The sequence below is a fragment of the Ursus arctos genome, unplaced genomic scaffold (genome assembly GCF_023065955.2).
Source record: "Ursus arctos isolate Adak ecotype North America unplaced genomic scaffold, UrsArc2.0 scaffold_6, whole genome shotgun sequence".
NCBI lineage: Eukaryota > Metazoa > Chordata > Mammalia > Carnivora > Ursidae > Ursus > Ursus arctos.
This window is the reverse complement of record NW_026623078.1, coordinates 22837322-22859283: the sequence shown is the minus strand read 5'-3', so window position 1 is coordinate 22859283 and position 21962 is coordinate 22837322. Positions and strand designations below refer to the sequence as shown.

General features: G+C 40.8%; 1 long non-coding RNA gene across 1 annotated transcript in view; it reads right to left on the bottom strand.

Annotated features, from left to right (window-relative positions):
* Positions 1-4645: 4645 nt before the first annotated feature.
* LOC130542904 (uncharacterized) overlaps positions 4646-21962 on the bottom strand; it is a 110167-nt gene continuing 92850 nt past the window's right edge. Inside the window, exon 3 of the long non-coding RNA XR_008957780.1 lies at positions 4646-21031. This is a non-coding gene — a long non-coding RNA (uncharacterized LOC130542904). The remainder of the gene's footprint in view (positions 21032-21962) is intronic.

Below are 21962 nucleotides of genomic sequence, written 5' to 3'. Positions count from 1 at the left end.
AAAATTAAATGTCCTTCAGGCTTTATGTTGGTTTAACCATGTTAAAACTGTGACCAAAGACATTTTAAATTGTGGAACTGTGGTTGGTAATTGAAAGAGAAAATCTCTTGGCATCTTGAAGAATATTTTCTAATACTCTTGGAGGGGTCTGTAAAGCGCATTTAAAATAGCTATCCTGGATCACTTTACTTTTTTTTTAATTAGAAAAATTTAATTATTGCCAAAAGCTATTTGCTGGAATTGTATAAAAAAAATGTTTACAGATGCCTTAGGAAGAAAACAGCAGAATGTGGAACTAATTGTGTTGATTCAAGATAATTATGAAACACAAATGACCATTACTTACAACAAGTCCCCTGACAACTAGGGGTTGACTCCAGGGATCAGGCTCAAATGAAGGGAAAAATAATAATAATAATAAAAGAGCGATGATATATTTATGTGGTAATAATCAAACTAGAAAATGTGCCCTATTCCCAAGTTAATAAAGGTCTTTAGTGACATTTCAGGATTTCAGTTCCACAAGCCGTATTTTTACTAAGTAAACCTTCCTCCGCCCCCTAACTTCAAAGGAGTATCTTGTTTTTAAAAATCTTGAATTTCTATCACATTGACTCTTGGGAATAAGAGGTGAATGAATTCCATTTCCTGACTTTCCCTTATGGTGGAAAGTGACATATTTGGGTATGAATTGTTTTCATTTCTTTTCTATCCTAGATTGTCAGTGAGATTTCACACCAGGATTGCAAGGAGAAGCCTAGAAGAGACCTTCTGGATGCTACAAGATATCTTGGCACAAAAGACCTGAGCAACTCCAGTGTAATTTACATCATCATCAGGGTATTTCAGGCTGTCCCAAACCTACGTGGACCTCTTGTTCTATTGTGATTTGATCATGCTTTGTTTAGGCTAAAAGACAGAATTAAAAACATAGAAAAGGCCAAAAAGTTCTAGAGGGAATCACCACTGATAAGAAATGTTGGGGGACCAAACATGATTTTGAGTCTTCCATTGAACAGTAACATCTGGAAGAGAGAATCTAACACTGTTGTGGGAAAATAGTTAGGCTTCAATTTCACATCACTAAACTGAAAGAGAAGCTGTAAATCAACATGTAAGTCCCCAGACCAACACTGTCTAGTAAAAATAGAAGGTGAGCCACAGATGTAATTTAAAACTTGCTACTAGCTACCTCAAAAAAAGTGGAGAGAAACAGGTGAAAGTAATTTAATAACATGTCTTATTTAACCCATTATTTCCAGAATATCATTTTAACATTTAATGAATATAAAAATTATTAACGAGATATTTGACATTCTTTTATCAGACTAGGTCTCCACATCTCAATTTGAATTAGCCATATTTCAAGTGTTCAATGGCCGCATGTGGGTAGTGGCTGCCATATTGGACAATTTAGCCCTGGGCTGTTAATCCTCCATCTGCATATGAGTTCTCTAAGAGGGACTCTTTTGAAGGATGACTTATTTCAAAGGCTGTAAAGTTGTCATTTCTCTGTGATCTTGAGACTCGAAACTATGAGTATATATGGGTGAATGGCTAGAAGGAGTGAGAATGGGGAAGTCTGCTTTCTGTTCATATATGTGAAGGCTACTCTTGGGTTTGTCTAAGCTGCAGAGGCTGAGCTTTTTCAGAGCTATTACTTGTCTCGTTACTGCATTTACTAGGTTGGGCTGTCAGACACTAGAGTTTGCAGCGTGCTATGGCTCTGCTGACGACTAGACTATTGGGTGGTACCTTAAGATGTCTTTACTCCCTGCTAGTGGCTGTCTCACTCCAGCTTGCTGTCTAGCAGTGGCTTATGCCTCCTCTGCCAAAGATGCTGAGCCGGTGGTCTGGTCCCATTCTAGGCTCTCAGTGTTGGCTGGAAACTGACAGATCTTTCACGGAACCAGACGTGATGTTCATGGCAAATGTAAGTCTTAAAGGGAGAGTGAAGTTTGAGCAACACCACAGCTCAGTGTTTAGACTTAATCTCGATCGGGAGTGTGCCACATCAACAATATATTATTCCCCTTGAAACTTACCAGCTTTCTTGGACTGTTCTAGTTTATTTCTGGATTTTAAGTTCAAAAGGTTGTTAATTATATATCTTAGTTCATAACACCATATCATCAGTTTGCATAGGCTTCTCTCAACCAACTGGCTGATTCACTTATATGTCATCCGTCTATCTCTTATCATCTACCCATTCATCTTTTTATCAATCTATCTCATTTAATTCCCAGTTCTCAATTTCTCACTGCCATTCTTGTTCTTTCTCGTATCACAAGCAGTCATATTAACGTGTTTGATGATATCTTTTTGTTTTCATATATTTTTATAAGACATCTGTTCATTCATTCTAGTTTATACAAATATCATTATGTTAGATCATTCTGTTTTCTTTTTATCATTATGGCCTATTGTTTCTAAGACCTATCCATATAGCTGTTTGACCTACCCACCAGTGATAGACTCCGTGATTGCTTCCCACCACTACAAACAACACTGTGATAAATATCATAGAAGATACCCCCCACTGTATGAGAATATTTTTGAGAATTGTATCCAAAGAAGAGTACTATTTGTCATAGGCAACGTTTATTTAACTAAGTACTACTACCAAGTTGTTTCCAGATGGTCTGCACCAGTCTATGCTTAAGTCAGCAGGCATATGAAGGTTTTAATATACCTATATGCCCAACAACAATGGCATTATTCAGTTTTCCAATTTTAATCAATCTAATGAATTTCTTGAGCTTTTTAATGCTATTTCTGTCAATGCTATTTTCCCCATAAAATCGGGAAGCAAAACTAGGTGATAAAATCTAGTTTTCTATTCCTTTTGAAAACATTTGACTACATGCTCATTGTTACAGGACTAGAGGCAATAAAGTCTCTTCCAATACTATGTTGAATAAAAGTGCGGAGAGTGGGTGTCCTTGTTTTGTTCCTGATCTTAGAGGAAAAGCTTTAAGCTTTTCACCACAGAGTATGATGTTAGCTGTGGGTTTGTCATATATGGGGTTTATTATGTTGAACTACATTCTCTCTATACTCACTTCGTTGAGAGTTTTTAATCATAAATAGATACTGAATTTGTCATCTATTGAGATGATCATATGATTTTAAACTTCCCTTTTGTTAATGTGGTGTATTACGCTGATTGATTTGCAAATGCTGAACCATCCTTGCATCCCTGAATTAACTTCCACTTGATCATGCAATATAATCATTTTAATGTATTGCTGAATTCAGTTTGCTAATATTTTGTTAAGGATTTTTGCATCTGTGTTCATCAGGGATATTCGCCTATAATTTTTGTGATGTTTTTGTCTGATTTTGGTATCAGGGTAATGCTGGTCTTGTAAAATAAGTTTAGAAGTGTTCCTCCCTCTTCAATTTTTGGCATATTTTGAAAAGAGTAGGTGTTAAATCTTTGAATGTTTGGTAGATTTCACTAGTCTCATCCTGGACTTTCGCTTATTGGGAGGCTTTTGATTACCAGTTCAATCTTCTTACTAGTAATCAGCCTATTCAAATTTTTAATTTCTTCCTGACTCAGTGTTAGAAGATTGTGTTTTTCGGAATTTGTCCATTTCTTCTAGATTGTCCAGTTTGTTGGCATATAACTGGTTATAATTCTTTGTATTTCTGTGATATCAGTTGTAACTTCTCCTCTTTCATTTTGATTTTATTTATTTGAGTCTTCTGTCTTTTTCTCTTGGTGAGTCTATCTAAAGGTTGGTCAATTTAGTTTATCTTTTCAAAGAACCAACTTTTAGTTTCATTTGCCTTTTCTATTGTTTTTTTAGTCTCTTTATTTACATTCTGATTTTTATCATTTCCTTCCTTCTGCTAACTTTGGGCTTCATTTATTCTTCTTTTTCTAGTTCCTTTAGGTGTAAATTTAGATTATTTTAGATTTCTCTTATTTCTTGAGCTAGGCTTGTATTGTTATGAACTTCCCTCTTAGAACCACTTTTGCTGTATCCCATAGATTTTGATGTGTCATATTTCTATTTTCACTTGTTTCTAAATATTTTTAAATTTCTCTTTTGATTTCTTTGATGAGCCAGCAACTGTGCAGTAGCATGTTGTTTAATCCTCAGATTTTTGTGTTTTTCCCAGTTTTCTTCTTTTCCCATTTAGGTCTGTTAATATTTGCTTTATGTATTTTGATGCTCCCATGTTGGGTGCATATATATTTATAAATATTGTATCTTCTTGCTAGATTGACCCCTTTATCATTACATAATGCCATTCTTTGTCTTTTATTAGTCTTTGTTTTAAAGTTTAGTTTGTCTGATGTAAGTATAGTTACATTAGTTTTCATTTCCTTTGCATGGAATATATTTTTCCATCCTTTCACTTTCAGCCTGAGTGTGTCTTTGGGTCTGAAGTGAGTCTCTTGTGGGCAGTTTATAGATAAGTCTTGTTTTTTTATGCATCCAGCCATAGCCTTTGACTGGAGAATTTAGTCCATTTACATTTAAAGTAGTTAGAGATAGGTATATACTTACTGACATTTTAAGAATTGTTTTCTGGCTGTTTTTGTAGTTCCTTTCTGTTCCTTTCTTCTTTTTTCTTTCTTCCCTTGTGGTATGATGAGTTTCTCCAGTGTTATATTTAGATTTCTTTCTCATTTTCTTTTGTGTATTTACTGTAAGTTGTTGATTTGTGGTTACTGTGAGGTTCACACATAACATCCTATGTATGTAACAGTCTATTTAGGTTGATAGCAACTTAAATTTGAACACATTCCAAAACTCTACATTTTTACTCCCCCCTCATATTTTATTTTTGATGTCACATTTTACCTCTTAGTCAACAGCCTGGTTTGTTCTCGATATGTTCCTATTGCTAAGGGTGTGCCAAGACCTGTCAGTGTTCCAAGGGGAGGAATCCCAGTTAGCACCTAGTTTCAGGCTGAGAAGCCAGACCCTTAGGCAGAAGCTTTTAAAATATGCAAATACATACAGTCCTGTGGGATCAAATTGTAAACCCTGTTGGCCCCCTGACCAGGAGATCTGGAGGTTTCCCCTGGGTGACAGTTGCAAAAATTGGTGCTCTGGATGTGTGTGTAAGCTCCTTTCTGGGAGGAATTGGCCAAGGGAGTGTGCCAAGATGGTGTCACTTTGTTCACATTCCCTAGGAGTGCCTCCATAGCTTCTAGATGTGTGGAAAAACTGAATCCTGCCTCGTAGGCTGAAGGTACAGGATAAATAAATAGGCCTTTTCACGGGAAGACTGGGGTTGTGTTTCAGTCTGCTGTCTGTGCAGTGCCGTGGGGGTGGTGGCCCACCAAGTCTACCATTCTGATAAAATCTCTTGGAGCTCAGAAATTCCAGCCCCCTTGGCCACCTGGGCCAGGCAAACAGTGGCATCTCCTGTGTGGTTTATGTAGACCTGTTGGCTTTAGTAGGGCAGCTGGAAAGTGTAGGGGTGGGGCACACTCATCAGCTTCAGAAAAAGCAGTGGGAAAATGTCTTGACTGTCTGTCCTGGGGCTTCAGCAATGCTGCGGGAGACTCGGCTGTGGGTGTATGCTTGCCTTAGGATAGAGGCTGAAGAATGCCACGACTGCTCCTGTTTGCCAGCCCCAACCAGGATGCAGAGTAAGTGTTGCAACTGCCCATGCTCACTGACTTTAGTAAGAATGTTATGATCATTGGTGTTCACTTGCCCTAGCCAGGGAGCAGGGCATCACTGCAACTGCCTCCACTCTCTGGCCTTGGCAAGGCAGAGAGACACTGTCATGACCATTCACCCCTTCCTGACTCAGCAAGGCTACGGGAGGGTGCTGTGCCTGAACACACCATCAGCACTAGTGGGGTGGGTGGAGAGCACACAAATGGCCTCCACCAGTGCTTCCATCTCCGGAGAGCGCTCCGACTATCCCCTGCCCCTGCAGCAGATTGCTCCAGACCAGAAAATGAGTCTCCTTTATGTACAGTTGGGGCATTTTTCAAGTCAACGTTTTTTCACCAGATCCTGGAGCTAGTGAGACTGCCCACAAGCTATTTAAGAGAATCTGTTTCTTTTAGCACTTTGGGTCTCTTGGACATCAGCCCCATTGATTTTCTAAGCCAGACATTTTTGGGGGCTTATCCCTCTGGCGTCAATCCCTAGGGTTCCGGGGTTTGCTTTGGGGGACCAACCCCTCACTTCTCTGGGAGAAGTGCCACACTTGTGAGATTCCTCTTTACTCTGTATGGAGGCAGAGGGGTGAGATTTTTGGTGATACTTTGTCTCTACCTCTCCTACTCATTTCAATGTAGTCCTTTTATCCTTTGTTGTGGAGAAGCACTTCAATTAGTTTTCAGAGGGAAATGATCAGTATGTAGCTGTAGTTTTGATGTGTCCATGGGAGGAAGTGAATTCAGAATCTTCCCACTTCCCATTCATCATTTTAAACAGCTTCCTTATGTCTATGCACTTAACAAACTTCCAGTAAACATTTGTTGAGTGAATAAATGAACAGAAAAAGAGAGGGTCATATTAACTTCATTGCCAGGTAAAGGCAAAAGAGTGTGTCTGTTATTCTGTAATATGAGTAACAGTGATTATGAGAAGGTAAGAACAGGATCTAAAGACAGCAAATTAGAGGATCTGTAGAAAATGAAAGAAAAATACAAATGGTACAATCTATACACATATCCTCTTAGATATTTATTCATAATTAGGTTCATTATAAAATAATTACAGAAATGATCTTATGTAGTTGGTAAACACTGTTCTTTGGAGTTTTAGGGAAGCCCTTACTATTTGAACAAAAGCACAAGGTCATTCTATAATTTGTTACCAGTATGGGATTCATGTTCAGGCAGTCCCTCCTCAACTGCACAGCTCATTGACAGAAATGGCTGAAAACTATTCTCAGTCTTCCAGTCCATTCTTTAATGTCTTGCAAGGGAGTTTGCAGAAAAATTTTAAACCTCCCCTTCAGACTTTGGGTCTCTCTAAGTCTAGAAGCTGTGATGGGGTGTGTAGTCCTCAAGGCCTGAGCATTGGTCCTGCTCTTCAAAATCAGGCATTAGCTCATCTCCAGCTTAGGGTGCTGGGAGAAATTTCACAATCAAAGGTAGATGGGTTAGAGTCTAAATATCCATGGGGATCACCGATAATGTAGCAAGACAAAATTACAGAAATCATTACCACTGAGTATTCAGGAAGAAAGAGTTAGAGCTAAACACATGGGCCAGAGATGTGAGACATTTACCTACTTTAATAAAAACAAGGGACCCCAACTACGAGATTGTGCCAGATGTTTGACATTACAGAAAGATGCTGAAGTTAGCAGCACTGAAAGCTTTACTCACAGAGGTTGGCAGGCTCTGGGGTGACAGGTACAGTTGGCTGAGGGTGTGGCTAGTTATGCTGGGGCCAGAGGCTCCTCACCACTTGTCTTACCCCCCATATATTTGGGGCAAACTTAGATGTACAGCGCCTCCATTCAGGCAAAAATAGAGAAAGTCAGGAGAAGGTTTTCTCCACCTGCTTCCCTCCATTGTCTGGTTACTGAGCACCCAGTTTCCCCAGGTTTCCCAGTCTTTACTGGAAAAGTCGACAAGTGGAGGTGACACCAGAGCCCAAACAGCAAAGAGCAGAGTGAGCTGATCCCGTCTCTACCGTACTTCCCCGACTGATTCTGGAGCTGCACGGGCTGGGAGGGAGACTTCCTTTGCCTCAGTTCCTCACATCATGAGGAATTAAGGGATAATATGGACTTTCTGCTTTTAAGGGTGAGCCAATACCTTAATTAGATCGGATCCCTTTGACTCTTGTTAAATTAGTAAATGAAAAAGTAGTTGACCGGCAAATTAATCGCCTGTAGCAGTCTTGCCCTTTGCCCTGCCAGCAGATATTAGTTAAGGTTTTTAGGGGCAGGGGATGATTTTCATAAACAGCTGACCCAAAAAATGTTTCAGGCAAACAAATTCACAGCACATTTTGGGCTACAGACATTATAACTTCTGATTGGGATGATATGTCTATATTCCAGTTAGAAGCAGGCAGTCCATATATTGCGTTATGTATTGATGTGTGAATCAGCATTACTGATAATGTATTACACTTACACATACAAACACGTAAATAAGAGGGGGGGGGCCGGAAACCATACCCTGTGCATTCTCTATAGCTTCTACAGAGAGATCTTAAGCAGCAAAATCTTGGTGTTGTTTGGTACAGAAATGGAGAAGAGTATTTTTTAAAAAGATTTTATTTATTTGAGAAACACACACACACACACACGCGCGCGCGCGCACACACACACACACACACACACACACACAGACGGAGGGGTGGGAGGGGCAGAGGGAGAAGCAAACTCCCTCCTGAGCACTGCGCTCCATCCCAGGGTCCTGGGATTCATGACCTGAGCTGAAGGCAGACACTTAACTGACTGAGACCTCAGGCGCCCCAGAAATGGAGAAGGGTATTCAACCATATTTAAGAAAAAGAAAGTAGGTGGTCAAATGCCCTAAACAAGTAAGCAAGTAAGCCAGTTGGTTCAAAATAATTTTTTTGGTTTACTTTTCATTTTCCTTGAGCAGCAAAAGAATCACCGCCGTCCTCCTCTAACCACCTCACTGCACTCTCTAACCGTATTGTTCTTATTTATAGTTGGTGCCTAATGATAAAGCAGCATCAGGGCGCCTCAAGTCATTTGACCTAAAACTCCCTGTTATTCTAAATGCAGTAACAGTCTCTGAAGTGTCCTCTGGTGAAAGGATGTTCCTTTTCCTGTTTTTTTGATTGTTTGTGTAACTCCGCAAAAATACTTAGCCATTTTCAGCTTCTGAGATAGTTTCTCAACTATCCAATAAATATCTGGTTTTAAGCATTTCTGCTTCAGAATGAAATGAGAAGCGAAAGGCAGTATCCATTAATTTATAATTAAACTGGTTGGGAAAAGGGAAGCACATGCTAGCAGATTGGTCCTCGGTGACTGATACGCTCTCTGCTGCAGAGCCGCCGCTGGAGGATGATTTATTATTTTTCCTAATGTTTCTCATTCTCATTTCAGCCGAGAAGGTCACCCACAAAAGACAGAATCCAGAAAAGAGGCGACACACTTGGACTTTGGGCGGCTGCCTCTCTTTCCTTTCTCTCACTTAAATTTTAGTATTTACAGCTTACTAGTCTTACATTTGACACTCAGCAGACATAAACTGTATTCTTGAGAGGATTAAAGGATTATTCACTCACTAGCTTAATCAGATTAATCAGAGATTTTGAACAAGATATCTAATGCCATTCACAGGATGAGACGTGTGATCGCTGCCTGCTAGTTAAACTTGGCTTGGGCAGACGCACACTCACGCACACACACGTGCACACACAATGTGCACACGCGCACACGCAATGTGCACAAACACATAGGCGTACGCGCACTGATGTTTATTTCCACATTATGATATCATTATTTAAAAATACTTATTTTTAAAATCATAATCAATTAGCTGCTGAGGCTTACTTTGCCTAACGACAGAAAGAAAAAAGAAAAGGTTATGTGCCTGTATGTTTTCTAATGCTATTTTGATTTGAATTACTTTATTCATTATGGGTTGTTTGAATTTATTTTTAGAACTGCCTTTTTGCTGTCATATCATTCTTTAAAAGAATCTCTGGGACTTTTTAAGGAAAAATAATTATTTCCATTTTTTTTGGCATTCGTATGAAGTAACCCTTGAAATCTGAATATTACTGAATTAAATTACAGTGCAAGAATAAGAAATATCCTGAAAAATAGGTCTATTGTTTATTATTAATACTAATATACAATAATAATTATTGTTTTTCCATTCCTATTAGGAGCTTAAATTTCATTCTACATTTATTTTAATAAGCTCCTTTTTCTGCAGAAACAGGAGGCAGCAAAGACCCTTTGTACTGCAGACATATTAAACCAGGATTGGGACCAACTGTCCCTTTGTAGGAACTCTTATTTTAAAGCAGCCTGAGTTAAGCAGATTTAGTGGGATTTACTTTCATTTGGGTATTATGCTATTTGGGAGATAGACAATGTAATATTGGAAATATTCTCGAAGATAGGAAGAAGCAAAATTAAAATGTGAGCCCTATTCGTCCACTCTATTAATCAAAATCACTTGATCCAGGCACCCCTGGGGCCCCTGGGAGCAGAATTTAGATACAGCTCCATATCGGCCTCGTGGTTCCGAAGACAGTAGACTTTGGTGCTCTTGCTTCTCGAGCAGAATCTAATTTCTGACAGTTATAGCATTATTACAAAATCTTCATTAATCTGTGCACTACGCATTGATGTTTGGTGCCGATGCCGTCTTTAATACAGAACACCAATGCCTGACATTTAGGCTAGTATTGTGTTTCAGATGTTTCAAAGTCCTTTCACAGATTACAGCAGCCCCGTGAAATAAAGAGGCATCCAAGACCTATTTTATAGCTGCAGAGAGCATCAGTGCTTTATCCAAGGTGAAGTAATAGAATGAGGACCAAGATCCAAGTCTTGTGAGTCCAAACTAATCCCTCTCTTCCGTTGTACTTTGGCTGTGGGTTAGGATGGGGCCGGCTACCCCCACCCTGTCCAAAGGATATGTGTGTCTGTGTGTCCGTGTGTGCGTCTGAGATGCGACGCCGCTTCGTAAGTTTATAGGTATGATTTGCAGCAATGAAATAAAATAAACAAGAGTTCCAACCTAGCAAACACTGGAAACCCAAAACAGCCAATAAAATTGAACAATGAATTTTGGTCAGTTTCCTGGGCTTTTGTGCTGCAATAAGGTTTTATGGCTACACCGCGGCCAAAAGTTAGCAAAGGATGAAATCACGAGCTACTGTTTCACAGCCTTCAGAGCACTCGGAGCGCTGGCTAACTTTCATATGATGGTTACGATCTGCCAGGCACGTCACCTCCACGAGCTCATCAAATCCTGAGGTAGGGTCCTCATTGCCACTCCCTTTTTCAGGTGGAGAAACTGCAACACGGAGAATTTAAGTGAGGTGCACAAGGTCACAGGATAACCAAATGGCAGGTGGAGCCTGGGGCTGGATGCGGGCCGTCTCGTCTTCATCACCCTGCCCGCTTCCCTGCCATCAAATATGCACTTACAAAATATGATTTCTACACTGACACCTAAAAATCCTCATTATTGCACTGGGGTTTGCAGCCCCATCTTTTACCAAAAATGGTGACGTTTCTTCTGGTTTCATTTCAGTTGTAGCACACTTCCAGGGCTTAGTAAATGCCAGGTACATGTGAGGTGTTTTCTCGTTCATCTCAGTGAATCCTCACTTGGGCGATTGGAATTGTTTTGCTCATTGGCCGAGAGGGAATATGCAACTGGGAGAAAGTGAGCAACCTGTCCAAGGGCAAGGCCAAGTAAAAAGGCTGCAGTTCAACCCCAGCCTGATTCCATGGTCTCTTGGCCTCACCCTGCACCTGAACACAGGGCCATGGCCAGGGGGCAGCGCACCGAGCGTCTGACCCTAGCCTTGCTAGAAGTGACATAACTAGAGCACAAAATAGGAACATTCCACGTTTCAGAGCTGTAGGATTATCTTCTCCCCATGTGGGGGCCAGGAAGTCTTCCTCTATCTTAGCACATTTCATTAACACTAAGTAATCAAACCCAGTTTCCCTTTCCTTTTCCTGAGCCGTAGTCATCTTTTTTCACTTTATAAGACCACATTTTTATTCTGAATCAAATGCACTATATTATTTCTGATTACCTTCTTTCCTTTTGGAGAGGGCGAACTGTACTTGCTGATTTGGTTTTCAATGTGCCTCTCTATAAATGGTTTCTGTTCCAAAAGCACAGAACAGTGTGATGGTACCAAGATCAGGATCATCTGTTTAACTAGGTAGAGCTAATTCCACACTTATTCCTATCTATGCTGGGTAGAAAAATGATAAACATGGGCGAGAATGCTGATATTTAAAAAAAAAAAGTCCCTGTGCTTAGGTATTTGAGGCAATATTCAGGGACCAGGAATGATTTTAGATAGGCATGACTAATTTTTTCTTGTTTGTGTTTTTAACTATCGTTTGCAAAATCTCTCAAGTATTGTGAGCACACAAGCCTATGAAATCCATACATTTCCTGCACACACCCACACCCTCACACAGCGTTATGGGCACACATTTCCTCATGCCCCAAAGTGGAAAAAAAAAAAAAAGCTGGTTTAAGAATAGGAGTGTATCATAAACCTCTCTTCTGAAAAAACATTTGCATTGGATTAAAACCACACTAAATTTCTTCCTCTAAAAATATTTGGTAGTGACTTTATTCTGTTAAGAGCAGTTGTTTTATTTCACAGAAAATGTAAATAAAGCAGTACCATCATGGAAGTTGATGGGTTTATAAATGAAGGGCTTACAAAACTGAAATTGGTCTGTTTGATACATTATTGTCTTCTATTCATATATACACTGGAAAGGTTCCTAATTTGTCACCTAAACATGTGAAATAACTTTTGGACTTGGTTTAGGAAGTGATTTGGACTCAATTACTTTTTGAGGAGACGTGAATGTGTAAGCAGCTTGGGGGGGCGTGTGTGTGTGTGTGTGTGTGTGTGTGTGTGTACGTGTGTGCATGTGAGCACATGCACGCTCCAGTAGGATTTCTCATAGTCATTTTTTTTTAATAACTACTCTGTTGTAGCTTATCCATTCCCAACAAATGCTGATACTTCTGGAAGAGCCAGGTCCTTGAGAAATGGTATGTAGGAGATGGTCTTGACTTAGCATTTCCTGGAGAGAGAAATCCTATGCCATTTTAACCTAAACCAAAAGAGATTATGTGACTGTCTGAGTGGGCTCTGGGATCACTTGGATTTAGTATCTGAGCAAAGATATTGGATTTCAGTAATTGCAACCATTGGGTTAAGGTGGCAGTTATTCGAAATGAATGACCCATGTAGGTGAGGCTTCAAGGTTATGGGTCGCTGGAAACCTTTCCCTGGTTTCTTCATGCAGCTGCTCACTGGTGGAGATTTTCCCGCAGAGATGGGGTCTCCTGGTGGCAAAGGCTAAGCCCCACTCTCTTCCCCTCTCTCTTCTGTGTGTGTGTGAGAGAGAGAGAGAGAGAGGAAGAGAGGGAAAAAGTGAGAGTGGTGGGTGGGCGGGGGGGAGAGAGCACAGGAGAAGAGACTTCTTAGCTTGAGTGCTTTTTTATGGAAAAAGCAGTGCAGACAGAGGACGTGGGCTTCTTAGTGAATCTGCTTATAAGCATTTATTTTATGTATGTATTTATCACAAGCCTGCTGCTGCTGGAGATCTGGACATATCCTACATCTGGACCTCAGTGGAGTATTTATATGCAAGAACCAAAATCTAGGTTTAAGAAGTATGTGCTTTACTATATGTAAGCTGCACCTATAAAAATCAAAAAGTTGAGAATCACTTCGTTTACAACTAATGTGTACTTATTTTGTCAGTATTTATTTTTGCATGTGTTACAGTTCCACTTTGGTTTCTTTTGGTCCCTCTTGGAATCCCTAACAGTCAGTGACAGTGGTGGTTTGGGAGAAGACGCACATTTTTACCAGCTGTCACTTGGCTCTCTGAGCTGTGCTCGCTCCGCTCTCCAGACGTGCCCCCAGCCTCCCACATTCTATCTCTTTCCCAATGGAGAGTTTACTAAAAGGACTTTTTCTAGAGTTCCACTGTACTTGGGGTTTTCCGTTCTCGCTCAGTCACCAGCACCGACGTCCCTCACGTTTGTTTGACACACAGGTGGTCCCCTTTCTGGGATTATTGTAGAAAAACAACATGGAATTTTAAAATATGTCAAACGAACCCCAAGTCCTTAAATGGAACAGAATGAGGCCAATAAAGTGGAAGCCATGATCCCAATAACAGAAAATAGGATCATGTTGCTTGATTTCCAAGCGGCAGGCCCTCCTGACCTCTTTCCAAAAAAAAAAAAAAAAACAACTCAACACATTAATGATGCATTTGCAAACAAACTTGTTTTTACCTCATGCTGACAGTCAGGCAAGCGGGAGGTTAGCGAAAAGAAAAGAAGGCAGGGCAAGGGGGGATTGCTTTGCGGTCTGGTCTTGGTTTCCTGGCCTTGGCTGATGGAATTATTGTTTATTTTTTTAATTTTCAGAGGTAGGCTGATGACAGCTGAAGAAGACTGTATTTGCTGAGGAGCAGCATGATGGTAGAGAGGAGCAGAGCTCCTGAGGGAGACCTAATGGTTCCTCTCCTTCCTGCACGGAGATAAAGACTTATAATAAGCGTGCATGTTCACCATCTGGCTCCGTGCATGTGGTCCTTATGGAGGGGAAGGCAGCACAATCTGTAAATGATCAGGAGCCATGGCGCTCTCTCCAGAGAGTCCACGATGCAATCAAGGTGACAGATGGCATGGCCACTGCTGCGGCCTCGTGGAGAAGATCAAAATCACCTTCAATAAACTCTGACTGAAACGGGCATGAGCACCTCAGAAAAGTCAGTTTGTCAGTCAAACTGCGACAGCAAGCTGCACTGGGGAAACATAGCGGCCAGCTCTCTGTTTTCAATCGTTTCCGTCTGACTGGGCCTGAACTATGATCTTTCTCAAATTGTCCTTTCTGTGGGGCTGAGGCAGGCCAGCAAATTGCCAGATTCATTGCTTTATTGAAGAAAATTGAAAACACGATGTCCTTAATTCTGGGGACGCGCGGCTGGCAGGTGCTGGGACACCCAAGCGCTGAGAGTGGGGCCCTGTGTCTTCGGCCCAAGTTTGCTCAACTTTAGGCAGATTTTTGGATATGAAAATAAAACGCAAATGTGTGCCTGGCCTGCAAAGATCAGCTGGCAATGGATCTGTGAAGGGTATTAGGTGTCCAATAAATGTGTGTTGTATAAACACATGCTCGAAAGGAGAAGAAGGAAGGAAGGAAGGAAGGAAGGAAGGAAGGAAGGAAGGAAGGAAGGAAGGAAGGAAGGAAGGAAGAGAGGGAAGAAAGTCTCAGAAGTCTCGGTGTTGTTGGTACCATGTTTTATTTTAAGAGCAGGCTGCCTTGATGATGAATTTGGTATCTGTTTCCTTTTCTATGCATGTTTATTGAGTATAGATTTCTGTGAACTTGAAGCCTTAGACTTAGGTCAGTGAAATACAGACATATTATTTTGTCCTGAACAAATCGTATGGGATTTGTAGGGGTCAGCAGGTCTGGATAAATTTCCGTTTTTGACCCCCTTCCATGACTGAACATTTTTGAAAGCTCCAACGGCTCATAAAACTGAGGGGAATGAGTAAAAGTTACCCGTAGTGGGAGAAAAATACAGTACTGTCTTTTGAGAGGTGAGGGCACTGATTTCGGGTCAAAGATGATGGATCTGAATGAAAGTCCTCTCCCCCTCCCTCCCCTCCTCCTCCCTTGGCAGAGTTCCACTGTTGTTCTTCCCAAGCTCCAGGAATGTACATTTCAAGCAAAAGTCGACTTACCCAACCTTGTGGTTTCCCAGGAACCCAATATCTGTGATCTGATCCTGGTGTTTTATATTATTAAGCCTGTGAGGAGATCTCAAAATTCCAACAGCCCATTGATTTTCCTGCTCGAAACTATAACCTTCTAGTTCTGCATACTTGCTTTATTTAAAATCCAACTCCTGCTCCTGCCCCCGACTCCATCATCCATGTTGTAAATTATTTGTTTGACAGCTGAGAAATATCTTATTGGTGAGTCCTGGATTCTCATAGAGGCTTTATTCCTCTCATAGGGGCTTCCGAATGCTAATGCCCTGCTCTAGAGATTCACAAACACAACCAGAGGGCTTCATCCCGAATCTGTGTACACAAAACAAGAGAAACTACGAGAAAAGGCTCACATTTCGAGTAAACAGGAATAGCAAGAACTTTGCATAGGAACTGTCTTTTTCACGTACGCGTAGCTGACTTGTTATGTATCACAGTGACATGTGGTCTCCCAGGAGCAGAGGACTCAATTTATTCAGGAAATATCTATTGCGTACTGAACACCTACTAGGTAGAGGCTGTGCTAGGAGCTGAGAGATAAAACCTCATGAAGAAAAGTAGGTAGCAAACAGCTCTTTTATGGGCACTGTGCTCTGCCTGCCCCTTCTCCCGCCGGGCTGGCTCGCTGGCTCGCAGGCTTTGCATTCTCATCAGTAATAGCTCTGGTGGAACACACGGCCCAGACGTGCGAGCTGGTGGGGGCAGGCTGCCCTGTCCCAGGGGACGCTGTGTGTATTCTGTGTCCCGGCCTTTGGCTCTCCAGGATGACAGGTTCTGTAATAGACATGTTCATCAACGTGGCCACAAGGAGGGGTGGCAGGACGGGTCATTTCTGTCTTTTGGTAGGAGTGTCTTCCCCCAGACTCCAGTTGCTGGCATGGACTAATGCTTCAGAAAGGCAAACGGGTCTAACCCTTTCCTTAGGGAGGAAGATTGTACAGGGAAATTCAGCAGGGGCCAGGAGGTAGCTTACGATGGAGCATGCGTGTTCTGAGACATACATCCAGCATGAAGTTTAGTCATCAGAGCTTGGCCTAAATTCAGATCATTATATTCTAGTCCTCTCTGGTGTGGAGTGTCACCTGATCATATGCAAATTGGGTAACTGTATATCATCACTCTCTTTTATGTCCTATCATTCCCAAATAATAAATTGCTTCGGGAAAGTTTCCTGTGGTAATTTGAAAACGTCGGTCTGTCAGCAGAGCTCTATCTTTACGATGCCGCATATATGCACTCGCCCTGTATCTCCATGGGTGCGGCAGGTAAGAGGCTGTGCGGATCTCCTCGTTCCACCAGCTTTGAGACCCGAAGAAGGATGGCTTGTGGTCAACATATGGACAGTCGCTCCAACATGGACTGCGTAATTTTTAATCATGGAGAGGGCTGTTTATTTATTTTTTTTTGAAAGATGCATACACTGCTGAAGGGAGAGGTTACACAGAAATTTTAAAACTTGCATGCAAAAAAGATAGGCAATCTACCAAAAACTCAGCATTCCAAAGCATGCCCCTGGCCTGACGTGACCTTGTGATAACACTAATAAATGGATGTTAATTTCCCAAGCTCTCTGCGCACCGAGCCGTTTGGAGTTCTTTTCAAGAGGACAGTGTTGTCTTGTGTCAAAAGAGGGAGTGGATGGCTTACTGCTGGTAAAACAGCTCAGACGTAGCTCTACTGATTTTTGGAACAAAGACGTGGAGTACCGTTCTGCGTGTGTGGGATGCCATCATATGAGCTCACATCAGCTCTAAAGTGGGGTATTTGGAGGCTACTACATTTTTTGGTCAGGTTCTAGCTTGAACCCTCAAAGTCGGCATTTCTTCTGTCCCTGCATCTCTGAACAAGAATGATGGTGAATGACGAAGCCGTCCGGTACATCAAATGCTTCTCAAGCTGCTGGTGTGTTTTGGTTCAGCTTTCATGATTTTTTTATTACCAGATTTGTGACTTAAAAAAAAAATCTCTCAGCAAAATATTTCTGTTATAGGATGATGTCTTGCTTAGAAAGGTTAATAAACATTTTATAGAACACATTCATGTTTCGTTCTACTGACTGCTTGACACTCATGTTAACCTTCATCAGGCTAGCCGTGAGCAAATGGTTCCTGTTTCCCATTAGAATCCTCCACCCTCCATAATGAATGAGCTGTTGATTTGATCTCAGTGAATTCTCTTTGGTGAACAATCCACTATAACAAATGCTTTCTTTGGCCATAAAATCATGTATCCTTCATACAAAAATGCTATTTCTGGGCATTTGTGCTGTTGTAGGGCATAATTCTTTTCTTTGGGGCTCTTATAGTCAGCAACAACCTGCTTTCCTTCCTTCCCCATGACACTTAAAAAATCATTAAGGTAGTTTCTCCATGCATTCTCCATAATTGTACAGAGACTCTAAAGCAGAGCTGTCCGAGAGACATAAGACGCAGTCTGCAAATGTGGGTCATATACGTAACTGCTCCTTTTCTAAGAGCCATATCTTTCAAAAGTAAAAAGAAGGAAATGAAATTAATTTTGATAACGGAGTTTACTTAATCCATTGGATAAATAAAATTAGTATATCCCTACACTAGAATATTTCTTAGTCATAAAAGGAATGAAATTCTGATACATGATACAACATGGACGGGCCTAGAAAACATTACGCTGAATGAAATGGGCCAGATGCAAAATTACACATTGCATGATTCCATATGAGGTATCTAGAATTGTCCAAATCAAGGCAGGAAATAGAAATGTGGTTACCAGAGACTGAGGGGAGGGAGAAACGGGGAGTTAGTGTTTAATGGGTACAGAGTTTCAGTTTGGGAAGTAGGAAAATTCTGGAGATGGATGGTGGTGATGGTTGCACAAAAATATGAATGTTCTTAATGCCACTGAGCTGTACACTTGGAAAGGGTTAAAACAGCCTATTTTGTATTATGTATATTTGCCAGACACACACAGACACACAGACACACAGACACACACACAGACACACACAGACACACACAGACACACACACACACACGCACACACACACACACAGATCAGATCATGCTGTTCTCTTGCTCAGAAACCTCCACGGTCTTCCCATCACATTATGAAGAGCATCCAAACGCCCTTTCCATGAACGTTGCATTCCTGTGATCTGGTACCTGACTTCTGCGGCTACATTTCCTGCCTTTGCTACTTATAAGCCATGTGACCTTCTGTAATTTACTTAACCTGCTTAAGCTCCAGCTTCTTTATATATAAATTTGGGATAATTTCAGTATCTATCAACCGCATGGGACTGGTGAGGATTAGATGAAATGATGCACGTAAAGTGCTTAGCACAGGGCCTGCCACACAATGAAGGCTTAGCTATTAAAATTTGTAGTTGTTATGTGTGTATTTTTTTCACATCAAATGTTAAACACACACACACACACATATATAGTGTTTAATGTTAATGTATGTTAATGTATAATGTTAAACACACATTATATATAATTAATTAATTAATTACTTTATAAAATCTGAATAAAAGATACAGCAGGCAAATTACTGGTGTGTGAATACAGAGGGGGCAAGTCTATGCTACACGGTTATTTGATGAAGAGTCGTCAATGGAAGCATACGACATGGGCTTCAGGACAACTTGAGCTAACATGAGGATGAATACAAAGGTTTCTCTAGAACAGGTTACTCCCACGTAGCCAGCCCTTCACAGTGGTCACTTCTGTTGAGCTGCTTATGGGACGTTTCTCATGCTTTTTGAGCATGAGAGAGCACAACATTGGCCAAAGAAAACTGAGCCATATCAGAAGTAACCGATATTTTCACAGCTCAGCACTTTCCCACAAACAATATTTAGAAGGAATTCATTGTTTCACAAAATTAGGCAGACACAACTTGCACTCACAAAAAGCTATTCCCAAGGGAGGGTTCATTTTCGTGGGTCCACCTTGATCCTCCTCCCCTCCCCCACAGCCAAGATCTGAGCCAATACGCCAGACAGGTTCACCTCTTTGTATGTGATCAAATCATCTTGTTTTTACCAAGATGGAAATTTGAATCAGTAAGATGAGGTTATGTCCTAGTATTTTTGTCTTTACTCTTTCTTTCTTTCTTTCTCCTTTCTTTCTTTCTTTCTTTCTTTCTTTCTTTCTTTCTTTCTTTCTTTCTTTCTTTCTTTTCTTCTTTCTTTCTTTCTTTCTTTCTTTCTTTTTCTTCTTTCTTTTTTTCTTTCTTCTTTCTTTCTTTCTTTCTTTCTTTCTTTCTTTCTTCTTTTTCTTTCTTTCTTTTCTTTTCCTTCCTTCCTTCCTTCCTTCCTTCCTTCCTTCCTTCCTTCCTTCCTTCCAACAAAAACTTAGAAGCAACCCTTTGAATCATTTATAAGGCAATCACCTTGTTTACTTCTACATGCGTGGTGAACGCAGTCCATCCCTGAACACCTAGAGTCTGGAGATCTTTACTGTCAGTTTTCAAGAGCTCCTTCCCTGTTTTCTCCCAGTGCCTAGCATTTGGTGATTTCCTCTAGAGTTGGCTAGTAATAAGGGAATGATAGAAAACCTCAGACTAGTTCAAATTAATTAATAGGCTTTGGGGAAAAGGTGAAAACATACTTAAAGTAAGTTTTGGTTCTATGATCTATTCGAATCCTGGAAGCAGCATTGAGTTATTTTAAAAAATCACTACACCGGGGTGCCTGGGTGGCTGGGTAGGTTAAGCATCTGACTCTTGATTTTACCTCGGGTGGTGATCTCAGGGTGGTGAGATCGAGACCTGAGTCTGGCTCCGTGCTGGGCGTGAAGCCTGCTTAAGAGTCTCTTTTTACTTTTGCCCCTCTCCCTCCCCGCACCCAGTCTCTTTCTTTCTCTAAAAAAAAAATCACTACACATAAAAATGAAGAAAATTCACCTCTAGAAACTTTCCTAGCCAATTCTCTGGCCAAGTAATTTCTCTGTGGGCCTTGGTTTCCTTCCCAGTTAATAGTAGTATTGCCAGTTCTATAATATAACAAGTGTTAGCTCTACTGTAACGCTTATCAACTTACAAGCTAATTAAGGATCAAACACCCAGGAATGCAGGTTTGAATTCACTGCTAGCTGATTGATTATTTTTACTATGAAAGGATGGGGAAATTATTTAACATAAGGAATTACTATCTCATAAGACTACCTGAATAATGGATTTGCATGTGAGTGGTGGTTGGGCACAATTTTACATTACATACTATTCTGACAATTCAAATTTAAAGTAAACCATTACCAGTAAGATGCTGTCAAACACACAAAGGATTTGAAACTCTGAAAAATGTAGAGGAACAGTTAAGGGCTGAATTAGAGGAACAAAGTGAGATCTGTATTTTGGCTATTTTCCATTATTTCACATTTGGTTTCATTTTCTGTGTCTTAAATTTGACAATAATTTTTTAAAAAATTAGTGATCCAGGGGCGCCTGGGTGGCGCAGTCGTTAAGCGTCTGCCTTTGGCTCAGGGCGTGATCCCAGCGTTCTGGGATCGAGCCCCACATCAGGCTCCTCCACTAGGAGCCTGCTTCTTCTTCTCCCACTCCCCCTGCTTGTGTTCCCTCTCTCGCCGTCTGTCACTGTAAAATAAATAAATAAAATCTTAAAAAAAAAATTAGTGATCCAGACTCTGTTTCGCAGGTGATTAAAGTGCTTCAAGATATAACTTAAATTTTATTTTTTCTGATTGCTATGTTGAAACAAAACTGTACCCCAAAAGTATTTTATCAAGAGGGTATAATTTCAGTAATTGTTAGGAGACTTCATTATCAGAAGATATGCTGTGGAGATAGAAAATATAGGGAGGGTGTTTATGGAAACCTTAGATATAGAGTCAATTATTAAAAATTTTATTTAATATGAACATAAAACTAATGTTGTGCTTAAGATAATATGAATATGTCATATTTTTGGTTTTGTATTTCAGTGGATAACTGAGTTTTACATTGGACTATTGAGTAACACAATAATGAAACTTGTGGCTTTCTTGAGAAAACTATTTGCTTTTTATTTTTATCTTGTCAAAGGAAAGGTAGCCTTCTTGTCTGTTTTGCAAATAATGAGAAAAGTGAGAATATACACAAACACAGGAAAGGAAGCCACCAGGTCTAGAATTCAATATTTCAGACTTGACTTTTAGAAAGGATTTCTCAGTTAGGCTTTTTCTGCCCAGCAGACCCAGAGCCTTAGGGAAGGGACTGCAGGTTTCCTGGCCTCCAAATGCCTTTCCTACTTAGGTGATGGCTGTACGTGACAATCTCTAGGCGCACAATGGAAATTTGTAGAAGGCTGCCAGGAACGCAGCAACAGTGTGCTCCTACTTGTACGCAGGTCTGTGTCATGTTCAGCTCCTCCGAACTGGGTTCCACTGTTTCTACAGTTTCTTCCAGTGGCCCGTGCAGGTGGGGACCTCAGCCACCATGTGGCAGAGAAAAAATACCTCTTTGTAGAATAAAAGGTGTTTTCTCCAGGAGAGCATCCTTTTGTGTGCACATCCTCCTGATGGCTGTT